Below are 15,937 nucleotides of genomic sequence, written 5' to 3'. Positions count from 1 at the left end.
TTTTAGTAAAAAAATTACAAAAATATATTGAATTGATGACCTAAACTTTTCAATTTCAAGCAATAAATAAGAAAATCTACACAACAATGGTGACAACAAGAAGAAAATCAACAGAAAACTAAAGGAGGAGTGATAGAAGATGATTTTGAAGATTCAGCAGCAAAAAAAAAATTTAAGTTTGGTCCAGCGGTACATATATGATGTACTGGAAAAAAAAATCTTAGTTTGATTTGTTATTATTCATAAATTCGTCAGTTACTTTACTTTGACATGCAGTCGATTTTTACAGTGTGAACTGTTCATATACGTTGTACTAAAAAAATTTGTGACTTTCATATATTCATCACTTATTCGGTACATTTATGATTTATATTGTTTACTGCAAGGAAAATTCGAGAGCAATTGCACGACACTGCAAAACTTAAGTGAAACTTTTTCAGTACATATTTTTTATACTGCTTTGATTTGATTTGACTTAGGAATGTCAAATAAATAAGAAAATAATCATTTAACAAGACCAAGAAGCAAAACAAAAACATAAAAAGAAAAAGAAATAACAGAAACTTTTGGACAACTAGATTCGCACTTTCCTCCTCCAAGTTACAAAATTTACCATTGACATTACTTACTGGAATCCTCTTTTTTCAAGAATCCTCACAGTAATCTGGACATGCCTCCCATAACATAAAATAAACCTTAGTGGAATATGCTTAGTGCCACGAGTTTCCAGCTTTCCCTATCACCCTTCCAGCTTTCCCTACCGCCCAACGAGCCACTGCTAGCCGAAACACTCCCTACTGCTCCACTTCCGTTGAACCTTTTCCTCCCAAAGCACCAACAGCCTCATCATAAGAAATATCTAAAATGTCAGATCCAATTCAACCTGTCCTCTTCGAGTCTACACCAACACTGTCAGTAGCGACCTCATCATTCTGAGGCACCACTCAAAATCCAGGAAATTGAATGAGGCACAATTGTTAGTACAACATATATGTACTGTTTAATGACTACTCTGCGAAGTAGCTTGAGAGATTCCACTGTAGCTGCATGGGCTTCATGAGCAGTGTATTCGTAATGTAAAGAATCTGTGTTTAATTGGGGCACATAATATGTATTTATAAAATTGGTGCAGCAAATATGTACTCAAAACAAGAGTATATTCTGTCTGCACTAGAAAATGATGACAATATGTTGGAATCTTGCAATCAGCATGCTAGTTAGCTATCAACAGTGGTGCCGCAAATTAAATTACCATGGTATACAAGGGGAAACACACCCTTGATCCCCTTTTCGATTTCCAGTTGCATAAAATGCTAAAAAAAATTAAGAATACATCAGCACACTTAACTACCCTCAGTAACAACCTATGCGTTACACCTTCATGCAAATTTACAGCTAGTTTGGAACTAATCGCTGATTGTTAATCATTACCTGACCATCAGAACCAACAAAAAAATACTTTATTATGAATAGGAGAAGGTGCCAAAGCATTGACATTACCCTTGTGGCAAAGAATGTGTCTGGAAAGGAATTTCTTGTTCACCGTCCCAAACCTGCACACTACCAGTACTATCTCGACTAACCACGGTACTGTACCTAGAAGAAAAAAGACAATGATTAACGACTGCAAATCGAAACAAGACAAAATCAGTAGATGATTGAATATTAAACAACTTATGCCAAAGCTTTTTGTTCCTGCAATACAAACGAAATGGCAATATTAAACAATCTAGATTTGGAACACAAGTTAAATCAGTCTTACTGGTAACCACACAAGTTATTGAAGTAACACTCAATGCAAAGTAAAACTTTGGAATTCATCTAGTGCAAATGAAAGATCCGTAGTGCGATTACAAATCCACAACGCCTAACACCAGCTACCCAAATAGCAAAGAACGAAATGCCAAATCCGAAAAAATTAGTAATTAAGAGTGCAACCTCAGTCAGATTGTATAAACTATTTGTTTTGGCTCCTCCAATATATTTGAGAAATAAAACAGAACAACATTTATACAGTGATTTTTTATTGAGTGTGGCGATTATACACTGAGAAGTATCACAGTACATCATTTATACACTTATTTTCTCAGGAGTGCAGTGCTTATACACTGATTTTCTATTAAATTATGGGCCAAAGGAGGTAATCTCCGTAGCTCACCAAATACGACAATTGCCAATTATATACTCTATAGTTATACTGCAGAGAGACCAGAGATGCTTACATCCATGTAATTCACAATTTTTATTTTTATGAAGATGAAAATTGTATTCAGAATTTCTTGTTTGCAAGGTGGATTGGCAAGTTACTTTCTCAATTATTACATGCATATGCACCATCGGCTAATGGACATGTTATCGAGAACTTAAAGAAATGCTTCTAAAAAGAGTATTTAGTTATGTGCAAGTGTAATCAAAATAAGATCAAGTGGCAGATACAATAGAAACAAATGGAAATTGATTTTTAGGAGTACGTCATTTATGTACTATGAAAAATTCTTATTCCCCGATTCATAGAATGCCAGCAAATCTACAAAATTTCATAGTAACATTATTGGTATGTTCACACAACATAACCTATGCGTAATGCAAAGAAAGGAAATTCTTCCTTTCACAACGGTCGGTACATATTAGCTACACTCATACTTTCATTGGATTTTAAACATCATAACAGGGATTGCATTCTAAAATACAACTAATTCCATCTAAAACCTTTGCATAATGCTAAGATAACAATTTTTCCTTTCACAACTGTGTCAGTACATATTTGCTTAACTCATATTTCAGTGGATTTAAGTATCATAACAGGGATAACATTTGAAAAGATAACTAATTCCATCTAACACCTATGCATAATGCGGCACAAACACAAATCAGGCTAATGTAAATTTCATTTTGGCAAATGGTGCACTTGTCTTCACAGCAGAGAGATGAGTCTGTAGTAAATCATGGCGTACTGTAATTTACATAATAAGAGAGAATAGACTTACATATCTTGTAGATGTTTGCTTTAGATCTCTTGTTTGTTCATCAAATGCTTGTAAAGTCTAGTAGCACCACCACCTTTTGAGTACAAAATGAACAACACCATTAATGAAACGGAATAGAAAAAAATTAAGTGAAGTCGTGGCGAAGATCTCAAAGATCTAATTTAGCAAAACCAAAAATTACCAAAATTCAAAAAATAAACTCAAGATAATCCTATGAATATGAAATCAAAAACAACAATATTAGAAGCACTACTGTCAGCTAAATCATTGACAAGGACCACTACTCAGTCATTGGTTTAAACTACTCCTAAAAGTAATGAAATCTGTACCTGTGTATGAAGGCTTTGCCACATATAAAGTTAGGAAGTACGAAGTACATCGTTTATGCAACGATTTTCTCTTGAGTGTAGAGTTTATAACTTGAGAAATAGCACAATATAGCAATTATACACTGGGATTTTGTCAGCGGTGTAGCGCATATACACTGGGATTTTGTCAGTGGTGCAACATATATACACCTTGACTTTTCAGCAGTGCAACATATATATACATTGTGTCTTTTTAGCAGTGCAGTGTATATACATTGTGACTATCGAATGTAAGCTAAACGAGGTTTAGGATTGTGGAAACATTGGCATTAACATATGCACAAGGTTAAACTAGTACTCCATAACATTACTCTTTCACGAAATGACTACCATTCTAATCAAATTTCTAAATGTTGTAACTATGGGCGGACCTGTGTATGAAAGCTTGTCCTATACAAGTTTAGTAAACATTGAGCTGCTGCTGCTGCACTTTCATATCCATGTAGAAGGCATTTATGTAGGAGCTACAAAGACTATCTCTCCATGCCTGTAAAAAATGAAAAAAATGCAACATCAGAAACATCTTAAATCTAAAAATTCAAGTACAGTTGTTATGCATTGTTAAAAAAATCCAGTACAGCTGCTATGTAGTGTATGTTCTACTCTAGTCTCAAACATACTGCGTTGGGTAGTAGTGTGAAGACGGGTATGTAGTAAGAAGAAAAATTACTTCAATAAAAAATCCAGTATAGTTGTTATGCACTGCTCAAAAATCCAGTACAGTTGTTATGTATTGTATATGTTTTATTCTATAATTTTGAACATACTGCATTGGGTAGTAGTGTGGAGATTACCAGCCTCTGATTTTTCAGTAAACCAAATATACTCGCATCAAAAATTAACTCGCATGATGGGTACTATACTCGCATCAAAAATTAACAACAATTTCAGAGCCAAAAGCACAAACATATACAACCAACAAAAACATAGGAATATATTAGAACTGAAACACTTTCAATTCAGTATTTCATATGTACTGCTAGATCATATGAATTAACTGAGTATACTATGAACACAACAGAATTACAAGCAATTATTTTCAGTATTCCATATATGTACTTCTGATTCGTAAACTAAAAATCAACTGCATGTCAAAAATAACTTATAAACCTATGAATCTAACAGAATAAAAACAACTACATTCCAGTATTGGATACATGTACTTCAGCATCAAACAAAAAAAGTAATAAAACAATGAATATAACAAAATTAAACCAGTTTTTTTCTTCAGTATACCGTTTATGTACTGATGAATCAAATAATATGTAACAACAAACAATCATGATTTTAACAAAAAAAAGAAACAAAAAACAAAATTATGGCTATATTACCGAATAATCTAAACAATAACAATTTTTGTTCCCAAATCAACACATCAATTCTTCCTATAACGTTTCAGTGGCCAAAGTGAGATCCATTAATCCACTACCAAACGTAACAGATCATTACATCGAACCAATTCACGTATCATCAATCAAACATCCAAAATTAGATCTATTTTACCAGACTGTAACTGGTAGATCAAATCCAACAAATCACTCAAATTTTAGTAAAAACCAATTAATTGATGATAAAAAGAACTCGAACAGCAAAGAAGAAGATACTGAAAATATCAAAACCCTAAGAAAATAATAAAAAGAAGACTAAATTAAGAATCTCACCATTTTTTAGGGTGTTAGAAATGATCAATCGAAGGAGATACAGAGGAATACATCTAGGGAACAAAATCTTGTGCGGATAAACTGATTAATCGATCAAAGACCTCGTAAGAATCTTCATCTCAAGTCGCCAGAGCTCTTCAAATCGAGAGAGACAATAGAGAAAATGAAAAATGATGAATTTTGAATTGGTCTGTAAAGTAGAAAGGTTATTTCTGGTATTTTTAAATTACACATAAATGTTCCCGCACGTGTACAGGACCTGGGATTAAAAAGTTGGGTCCATTTTTCTGTTTTCTTTTTATTATGGACCTCTGGTTACTGGGCTTTAGTGGGTGGACCTGCCACTAATCAATACTAGGATATTAGTACCTATAGGTAATTCCTACAATAGAGAAACCTATTTTGGAACGATTTTTTAGGGAACATGGTTTTTTTGAGGGGACCATGGTTTTATTAGGCCAACTTCCCTGTAGTTATAAGGGGTGTCCTAAAGCATTGAAATGACTAACCTACCCTTAACCTAATTTAATTTAAAACCAACCCAATAACCACCTATATATATATATATAACCACCACCTCCTCCCACCATCGGTGATTACCACCACCACCACCTCCGATTATCACCACCACCAACCACCGATTACCACCACCACCAACCACCACCATATATATATATATATATATATATAGCTTAATTTGAAACATTAATAAATATATTCTCACAAACCCATTACTTGTCATTCGTTTTTGGTTGAATAAATGATAAGTAATCATTAAAATGAGTTGAAAATGGAAGTTGCAGAGAGGTTTAATGGAGGGGTTTTTTTCAGAGAAAAGTTCGGTTATCACGAATTAATTTTTTCTTAACCGAACTCAGAGTTCGGTTGATTTGCAAAAAAATACTTTTAACTGAACTCCTTGTATTTGAACAACACAAGTCCATAAGTTCGGTTCCTTTGCAAAATAAGGATATCACCGAACTTTAGTTTACAAAAATAATGAGAAGTCCACAAGTTCGGTTCGTTCGCAAAAATGTTAAGTTTTCTTTGTAACCGAGCTCTACCTTTGAAACTTTGTAACCGAACTCTACCTAATTCGCCAAGAAATAAATTTCGTAGTAACCGAAAGTTTGCCTAATTGCATATATGCATATATAAGCCCAGTTCGGTTGATTCGCAAAATATGTTGGTAACTTGGTTGCGTTGAAGTTTGCGAACTAACCGAACACACAAGATGTACCCAAATAACTTCTTAAGTTCAAAGTTCGGTTACCTACCCTTTTATCCTAGGTAACCGAACATTACATTGTACGACCAAAACCTCCATTAACGAGCGAGTTCGGTAACCTGCGTGTTTGGAAAACGTAACCGAACTACACTTTTAGGTGTGTTCGGTTACATGTTCTTGACATATATTAACCGAACTGGCCCAAATCTATATGAAAAAATTCATTTTTTTTCGAAAGTTTGGAGCAATTCAACCAACATTATCTAAGTTTGAAGCATACCTGGGTACTCAAATACCCTTCCTCCGGTTGTGGTTGGTAAAATCCATCGTTTTTCATGTTTTCCTTCTTCATCTTCTCTAACTTTACTCTCTCAATAATTCTACTTCTAAAAAAAAAAACCATCTGCTTTTTTAATCTCACTAATTATCTGTAACTTAATCATCTCACTAATCATTACACTAACTATGATTAACACTAACTAATCATCACCCGAAATTAATCAGGAGGGTAATTTAGGTATTAATATAAATATCTAGATAAGGGGTGACCTAGATTTACCTCTAATGTCTATACCCAAAATAAAACCATGGTCCCCCCAAAAAAACCATGGTCCCCAAAAAATCGTTCCTATTTTGAGGCATACTCAAGTTATCAGCCCAGCTGAACCTATGTTTTTGCCTAGGTTTGGATGATAACTCAGATGTTCGGGTGATAACTTTCAGCCGAACGTATGCCTCAACACTTTCATGTATGCCTCAAAACATGTTTCTAAATAAACCTCTCGTTTGAGGTAGTGCACAAAATTCGAATTGTTCTTCTGGTGAACACCATGATCAGGAGGTTAATGGCTCACCAAATCACCATGATCAGGTAATGCCTTGCACAATCAGCATGCATGAGCAAGTGGCAACGATAAATACGAAGAAGCAACTAAACCTCTATATTTGTTTTAAATAATAATAATAAAATAGAAAAATATCGTTGAAGTTCCTGCAAAGAAACATATGAGTTCAGTTTTAATAATGTGCCACCATTCCTTACAAAATCCCATTGTTAAGCTTTTTAGCCCTGAAGATTTATTGCACAGACATTTTGATGACTCGTTGAGTTTCAACTTCTTCTAAAAGTCTCTTAAGCCGTGTTTGTGCTTCTTCATCACCTAATTTAATCTCATATTCTCAAAGCTAGGGATCCGATGATTAGTATGTATGAAAAAAATTTCATCATAGTCATTCAACTCAAACTTTTTTCTTTAAGTTAGCCTTTTGATGGAAGTATTTTCTTTTTAAGTCTTTTTTTTCGTATTCTTTTATTGTTGTTATTTTTAAATATATTTTTTCCTTTTGTATAGACAATTGCTTCAATTTCGCTTCATCATCTATTCTTTCGACCAACTTCTAGAATAAATTATAACAGATAATTTAACCATCGTCTTATCTCGAAGTTCTTGTTCTTGAATTAGAGCTTTGTCAAGAACTTCTACTTTAACTGAGAGTGATTTATTCTCTTCAACTAAATTATTCAGTTGCACATTCTCTTCTCTGGTATCTTGTTCAAAGTATTGGTTTTTGTTCATAATCTCAGAACTTTGGTAGACAGACTAATAAGCTTTAAGAGTTTTGCCAACTCTTTTTCAGCATCAGACATATAATATGTGCTTTCAATTATCTTATCTGGAATCATCAGACATATAATGTATGTTCTTTCAATTATTTTATATTGAGAGCCATGAGAGGAAGATACAACAACATATGCAACTTTTGGACTTCCATTACTACTGACACGTTAATAAAATCATTATTAGGTTCTTCCATAACCATGTTTTGATTCATTGTCCCAATAGGTTGGCTTGCACCAAACACAAATTTTAGATCTTATCATGTTTTACTACTCTCATACCAATTGAAATGACGAGGTTATCGATTACGCCATAATTTTTTCTTATTAACCTATACAGACACACCTTGTATAATTCTACCAGAACAATAAAGGTCAAAGAATTACATCAACAAGATGTAACTTAGTATATATTCTAAGTTCATGAGAAAACTAACTATGGGATCCTACCAAGTGGTTATAAAAGTAATTATAATGCGGAAAGTAGAGTGATAGCACGATACACGGGATTTTGTTAACGAGGTTAACTACCTGGGAGAAGACCCCCAGACCTAATCCAGTTTGAATGCTCTCATAATTAAGCCGCTATACAAATTGATTGTCGTAACTTTGTATAATTGATACTTAGTAAACTACAATTAGTTACTTAGTTCCTGCAGTATCCTACGCCTACAACCAATCCGGTCTACACAGGTGCATCCCAAGGCATAATATGTTGTATTCACCCTTTTCACCTTCTGTGAAGATTTCTGCTCTCAATCCCTTTGGATCGTAACTCGAAACAAAAAAAAAAACTAAATTTATTTCAGTAACCAACTCACCTATTAATCTCCCAAATCAATCTTTAGATCAGAGATAAAACAGAGTAAAAGATATTTTGTTTAATCAATATAAACTCATTTGGTCAGAGATCAAACCAAGATAAAGATTATCGGAATAATCTATCTTAGTTAACAAACTCCATCCAAATAACTCTATATGGAGAGGAAACTAGAAAATTTGTTCGATATTTACGACAAGTCTTAAGCCTATCAGAATACTTGTTTGGATCCCATATAATCAAGTGTGCAAGAAGAACCGCAAAAATCAGAAACCAATAAAAAAAATTTCTTCAAGTATTCAATCTCCAAAGTAACCACTGCATAAAACAAATTGATCCCTATTATTGATCAACACACATAAAATAAATTCTGTTAACGTTGATTGATCAACATTTCTATCTACAGATCTTGAATCACTAGATCGATAATAGTCTATCCTCTAACAAACTTGGTTGGATTTATATCAGAAGAGAAAGACCATAGAATAAACAAGTTTGTTCTTTCAAGGATAACTATATCGTTAGTTCTTAGTCAAATTAATTAACCGTAAAACTTAGTTTCCCACCAAAAAAATACTACTTAAAGCTTATTGATATCAAAGAAGACTTTAAACAAATGCAACACAACATGTTTCACCAAATTAGATTACTCATTTTTTTAGCAAGATGGCTTCCCACACAACCACTTAAGATGTTTGTAAAGGATGATTTTGTAAGAATACAAAATCCACTATTTACAGTGTTATGACCAAGGATTGTGTAAAAGACAAGGTATTACCGAATCCAGGATTCTTAAGCTATGAAATGAGTATGTATTTGCAAATTAAATAAATACCAACTGTATTTCAACCCATAAATCCACTCATAGTTGACAACTAATATTAGCTAGCACACATCCATGTACTTTACTAATATAATAACTAGAGATATGCAAATCTCTGTGATATGGTAAGCATATATTCAAATTTCTAAAAGATATTGAAATTTGGTTTCATGATCATGCCTTGAGTATCAAACGAAAATACTTGGACATTAAGATATTAGATTTTAGGACATGTCCAAATATTATGTGAACATTTCCAATCTAATCAAATGGCATCTCCAATGTCTACAGAAACCCTAAGATAGTAGACATACCGAGAATATAAGTTTCAGTCAGACATATAAGATCGATTCTGACTTAGCTCTTTGCAAGGGATCACTTCGGACATAGATCCTTAGGATTGATCCTAGTTGATATCCTTATAAGGGATTGGTCTTAGTTGAGATCCTTACATGGTATCGGTTCTTAGAATATAACCTTGTTATGGATTGGTCTTTAGAATGGATCCTTTGAATCACATATTCAACTACGAAACAAGTTTTGCAAGTCTACTCCCTTAAAGTATGTAGTTAACCACACCAAATAATAATGCATTACCAATTAGTGTTATGTTGATTCCACGAAGTACATAGATAGACCATACTTCATAACTCCATATCCTTAAGATATATGTATAAAATAACTAGTATGTAATCCCTTGATACTTTGATCATATTATAATGACAAAGTCACTAATACGAAAGTTATTGTAATCAAACTTTACTTTGTATGCTATGTTTTCGATAAATACTTACGTACATGACATAACAAGAAATGGAACAAGTCAAGTTTATTGTTACTAACCTCGAACCGAAGTATGATGTCTTCATTGATGTCGATACGTCTTCAGGTTCTTCATGAGTAAAGTATCAATATAATCTCTTAGTCTAATATAACGAAGTGGATTCTATTAATTAAATCAAGCAACTTCGAGTTTTGGAACTAAATTTGACAACCAAACTTGACATACCAACGCTTGGTGGGTTCAACCGAGTCCTTTGATATTTTTTTCTCTACGTGGAAAATTTGAGCTACAATCACAAAATTTGAGTTGCGATTCATATGATTGGATTAAGAGAAAGATATTGTGTTGCAGTGGCAGATTTTAAGTTCAACATAATTTTCGAGTTAGAATGCGTACTTTGAGTCAGATAGTAAATATTTTGCAGACAAATAAACCTCGGTCCACAAAATATTTTAGAAACTCAAACAAAATTTTGAACATATGATAGATTTAAAATGATGAAGGCTGGACACATATTTCGGATTGTAGTATTAGATATTGGGTTAAGTGAAAATATTATATCTTGTGGTAGATTTTTAGCACAATGCAAATGTTTTTCACAAAGTAATTTTTGGGACAGACCATTATTAGATAACATGTCAAGCTTCATGCATTTTTTTAAAAGGAAAACCAGTAGAAATTTTATTATTCTCATTTTTTGTTTGTTTGTTTAGTCATAAATTTTATTAAAAAAGACCCAAAAGGTAGAATTAATTCTTACAACTAAGATAAGAAACCAAAAGAAACCTAAAAAAAGTACTTCAACAATTACAAAACCTACAGTAACCGTAGTCTAATTTTCTAATCATCTACAAAATCCGAAGTAGGCCACCTTTGGCATATCCATTATCTTCAATAATTGAGACCTTCCAGCGTGAATCATTCTTTCACCAGCACTTGGATTATCACCTTTCTTAGCCAAAAGGTTGCTGAGAAATTTATTTCTCAAAAACAATGACAAAATTTTATATCATTCATCTTCTGACACACATTCAACCATTTTGCCCCGATGAACCAAGGCACTATTTTAATGATGAAATCACCAATCATACACTTGGAATCAAACCTGATGATAGAATTTATGACGCCTAACGCAACAACCCATTCCAGAGCACACTTGGAATCAGAACTGATAGTTGCAACTCCAATCCCTCTTAAAGTTGTGCATATTACTTGACAGATATGATCCCTAGTTACTATACAAAATCCTGCATTACAAGGATTACCATATGATACACAATCACAACAAAAAAAGTATGTAGCCATCCTCTGGAAGATTTCAAAAACATTCTTTAATACAAATGTATTTCACTAGTCTGTTTCCCAATCTAAAAAAGGTTATATTTGAGTATCATAGTTTTGACCCCATCTTGTGCCTTTTATCCCGTAACCTATACTTCATGCACTAACTGGAAAATGCTATCTTTGAACCTAATCATATTTGGTTTAACATCCTCAAAGTGCCTGTTATTCTTTTGAAACCACAATTCTTTCATAATTGCACATGCAACACTCATCCAGTTTTTTTTTTAACTCTCATCCAAATTTCTTTAACTAAAGGACTCCTATTATGAAACCTTTATAAATTTCTTCAAAAGAATTTGGTCTGTTGAAACCGAAAATTAAGCAGAGCCGATCCGAAACTTCTACACTGAAATTACACAGCCAGAGAAGATGCTCCATACTATCTTGTTCTGCTACACAAATACAACACCTAGAGACCATTTCAAAACCCTTACTCCTCGTTATGCAATCATCAACATATACTCCTTGATTAATTTTCCAAATATTGCTTGAAATACTTGGATGCAGAAAAGACTTCCATATGAATTTAGGGCACTGTAATATTGGTTCCTTTAACCTCAGCTTCTCAACTACAACTTTTGCAGAAAATTTACCTTTTAAATTACCACTCTACACTAGTTAATCTGCACCTCCACAAACATCAGGTAATACAATGCTAGATAAATATTGTTGCAGTTCAATAGGAATAACCCAATCTCTTCCATTTAAAAAATCTTTCACCTTCATATGAATATTTTACTTAACAAAGTCAGTTAGACCAATAATATTTATCAAAGGATTTTCTCCAATATATGTGTTAAACCAGACATAAATATTTTCACCATCTCCTATTGAAAAGACGAGGGTAACCAAATACACCACAATCTTTTAATTTCAACCTATAAGTCATATGTCTTGTGTGATCGTCTATGGACAAAGTCGAGACAATACGAGAACAAGGTATCTACTTGACAATAGTTACGGTACTTAAACCAATTGGCTATATGATCAATGTCAAGTAATATGGATTAACGTACAAGTGTATTTACATCATTGTAATAAAACAATTATAATCCGGAAGTAAAGTAAATAACACAAACAAGATTTTGTTAACGAGGAAACCACAAATGCAAAAAAAATCCCGGGACCTAGTTGATAGACGCATTTATGTGTCTAATGTAGCTCATTTGTATATATTGTTAGTGCTCGATATCGTACTTATTTGGTTATTTTATTTATTTGTAGGTGTTTTTTGAAGAATAAGGATTTGTGGCGAAATTGGCTAAAAATGCGGCATTTGGACCTCCGTTGATAACGTGCCGGAAGCGCCCCAGAATTGTACCGGAAGTACCCCAGGAATATCCCGGAGGAACCCCGAAAAAAGTGCGGAAAATGTCCCAGAGAAATCACTATACGGACCCTCGATTTTGGATAAGGGGTAACCTAATTACTAAGGGGTGACCTATTTCCAGGCAGATGCTAAAGGGAGAACAGCACAGGATAAGGGCACCCGCCTTCTTCACGTTTTGAATTGGAAAATTGGCGGGAAGTTCATTGGCAGATTGATAATCGAATTTTGATGGAGTTTTTTAACGAGATTCAATCGCCGAAATCAGTTGGGATGGACTTGGATGGACTAAACAGGCCTAGTAAAATCGATTGGAACCAACCAATTGGGCTGGAATGGCCGAGAGAGGGTTTCAAAGTTTCCAACAGAGAACACGTTCTCTGTTGGGTTTTTAGAATATTTTTGAGAGATTTCTGGATGACTTTGACGCTGGATTAACATGTACATGGTCCTATTCAAGATTATGGAAGAGTTTGGTAACTATTTTATAGCCAACATCACGTGAAAAAGCTCAACATAAGCGATTATCGTTTCAACTGCATGAGAAGAAGAAAAAGAATAATCGCATATTTAGTCGAGATTTATGGATCTGTTGGGCTATATAAGTGTTGGTTTACATCAAAGAAAAGTGGGGAAAACCTTAGGAGAGAGTTTAGAGTCGATGAGAGCCTAGGAGAAGCAATTATAGAGGAGACAGCGCTGCTGCTGCCATTAAAGCTTCTGAAGAACACGAAGAACAGACTCGCGGAGTCCGTCGTTCTTCAGCAGACTTATTTTCAATACCACTGTTGTTGTTTCACAGCAGTAGATAGTTATCGTTTACAGCAGTCTTAAATTACCATACTCTTTTGTAACAGTGACCCCTTTGTAACGGTGACGCTGTAACACTTTCACAGCGTTACAATTTCCTGTTTCATCTTATACATCAATAAAAACACCTATTTTAGCCATGAATTTATCTTGTGAGTGTGTTTTTGGGACGAGGAGCTAAACCCCTTAGCCAAGGCGACGGAGGAAGCCATTGGTCCTTATTTATGGTATAATTCTAACTTTATTATTTATTTGCAATATTATTACATGATTATTTGCATGGAATTTTTATTGGAAAATTGATTTTTATTGAATAATTGTGATTCATTTTGATGGAGCATGCTTAGTTTAAGACTCTTGATGTTTCATGCTTGGTGTTTACATTTATTACTTCAAAAATCTACAAAAGGCATAATATTAGAATCACTCTAAAAGAAAAATTGCATGAATATTAATTATTAGAATTTATCAAATAATGGATCAATGGTGGAATCCAAGTCTTGGTGTTTTTCTCTAAAGGTTTGAACTATTTTATTTATTTGCGTGTTTAATTTAAATCTAGAAAAACTGTTTTCTTCACAAGTCTGAAAAGAACCCAGTTTTTACCACAACTACATCATTTGAAAATCCATCAAATTTTTGGCGCCGCCGACGCGGACCTGTGTTTAGTTAGCATTTTTTTTTTATTATTTTTGTTCTTCTTTACGTTTTTTTGGTTTTTTTTTTGTTTCCTTGCAGATTTTTGAAGATTGGAGCGAAAGACAATTTTGCCAAAGCTTGTGGTGATTTACTTAAAGTTTGGGAGCGAAAAGCAAAGCTAAAGGAGCGAAAGAAGAAGATTTTCTTTATTTTGTAAAAGAGAGAAAAAAAAAAGAGTGACATTTTTATTTTTGTAATTTTTTTTTTAGACTTTCTTTTCTTTTGTATTTTTTTTATGGACTTTGGACATTAATTTTGGGACATTTTTATTTTTATTTTTAAACCCTACGGAAGGGTACCCTTAAATATAAACTGTTTGCAGGGAAGGACGACGATTACAATATCGTCTCGGCCCCTCGGGTTCGCACACGGCATAGGAGTCGTGGCCCGAGTCGATACAGCGGTTCTTCGCCCGTCTGGTACGGGAGGTAAGTCCAATCGAAACACTCGCGAATCCCTGCAAGCGAGTTACTGTACTCCTTAAGCTAATTGTTTGAGGACGAACCGGACTGTCTTTATTTTCCTAGTAAAGGGCAAGGCCTGGCCTAAAGATAAGGGTTCGGATTTCATCACCGCTCCCTTCTTGCCCGCCTTAGGAAAACGAAACCTAAAGCGAACCTAAGCCTAAAATTTGGACTAGAAAGAGACCTATAGGGTATCGAGCTTAACAGGACAATCATTCGAAAAATATTGGTTACTCTTTTAAGCACACCTCGAAGTTCTTGACGGTTTCTGCGAGTTGAATGCGTGACTGCGCCGCATTGGATCGGTGAGGTTTTGGGTATCAAAGCTCCATGAGCTTCCCTCGCCTCGATTCAACTTGCTTCTCGGATTGATTCCAGAGGGGTTTGCTCAAATTGTAACGAATTCCCTTTCGAAGGATTAGAAGCTGGTCTAGAAACAATCTAAGTGGAGCCATCATGCTTGTTGTTTGCTAGAAATCTTTAGGTTTGCTGTGGTAAAGTCGAGTCAGCCTGCTGTGTGATTGCTAGAACCTTCCTGTTAGGATTTTTTATTTCTTTTTGAATTCTTTTAGTGTATGCCCGATTTTGTTAGGGCTTGGAAAAAGATACTCTAGGTCGATTGATTAGCGAAAAACCTAGTAGTTCTTCTGATTTAAGCAGGAGCTCGAAGACTCTTCTTTTGAGAGCCCTGTTTTTGGAAACTTCAGTTTTGAGAATTTCTCTGAGTGATAAATACCCCTAGTACTTCTGTTGTGCCAGCGATGGCAACTTTGAAAGATTACATGTTCCCAACTAGGACCAACCGAGCTTCATGCATTAAATTGCCAGCCACTACGGCTAATTTGAGATAAAACCTAGTATTCTTCAGATGATCCCTATATTCTTAGGAAAAGATGATGAGAACCCTTATTTTCATATTAGGGACTTTGAGGAAATCTGTGGGACAATTAGGATAAAGGACCTTACCGATGAAGTCTTGAAACTTAAGTTTCCCTTTTCTTTGA

The sequence above is a fragment of the Papaver somniferum genome, chromosome 1, assembly GCF_003573695.1.
Source record: "Papaver somniferum cultivar HN1 chromosome 1, ASM357369v1, whole genome shotgun sequence".
Taxonomy (NCBI): Eukaryota; Viridiplantae; Streptophyta; class Magnoliopsida; order Ranunculales; family Papaveraceae; genus Papaver; species Papaver somniferum.
Note: the sequence above shows the minus strand (reverse complement) of the source record.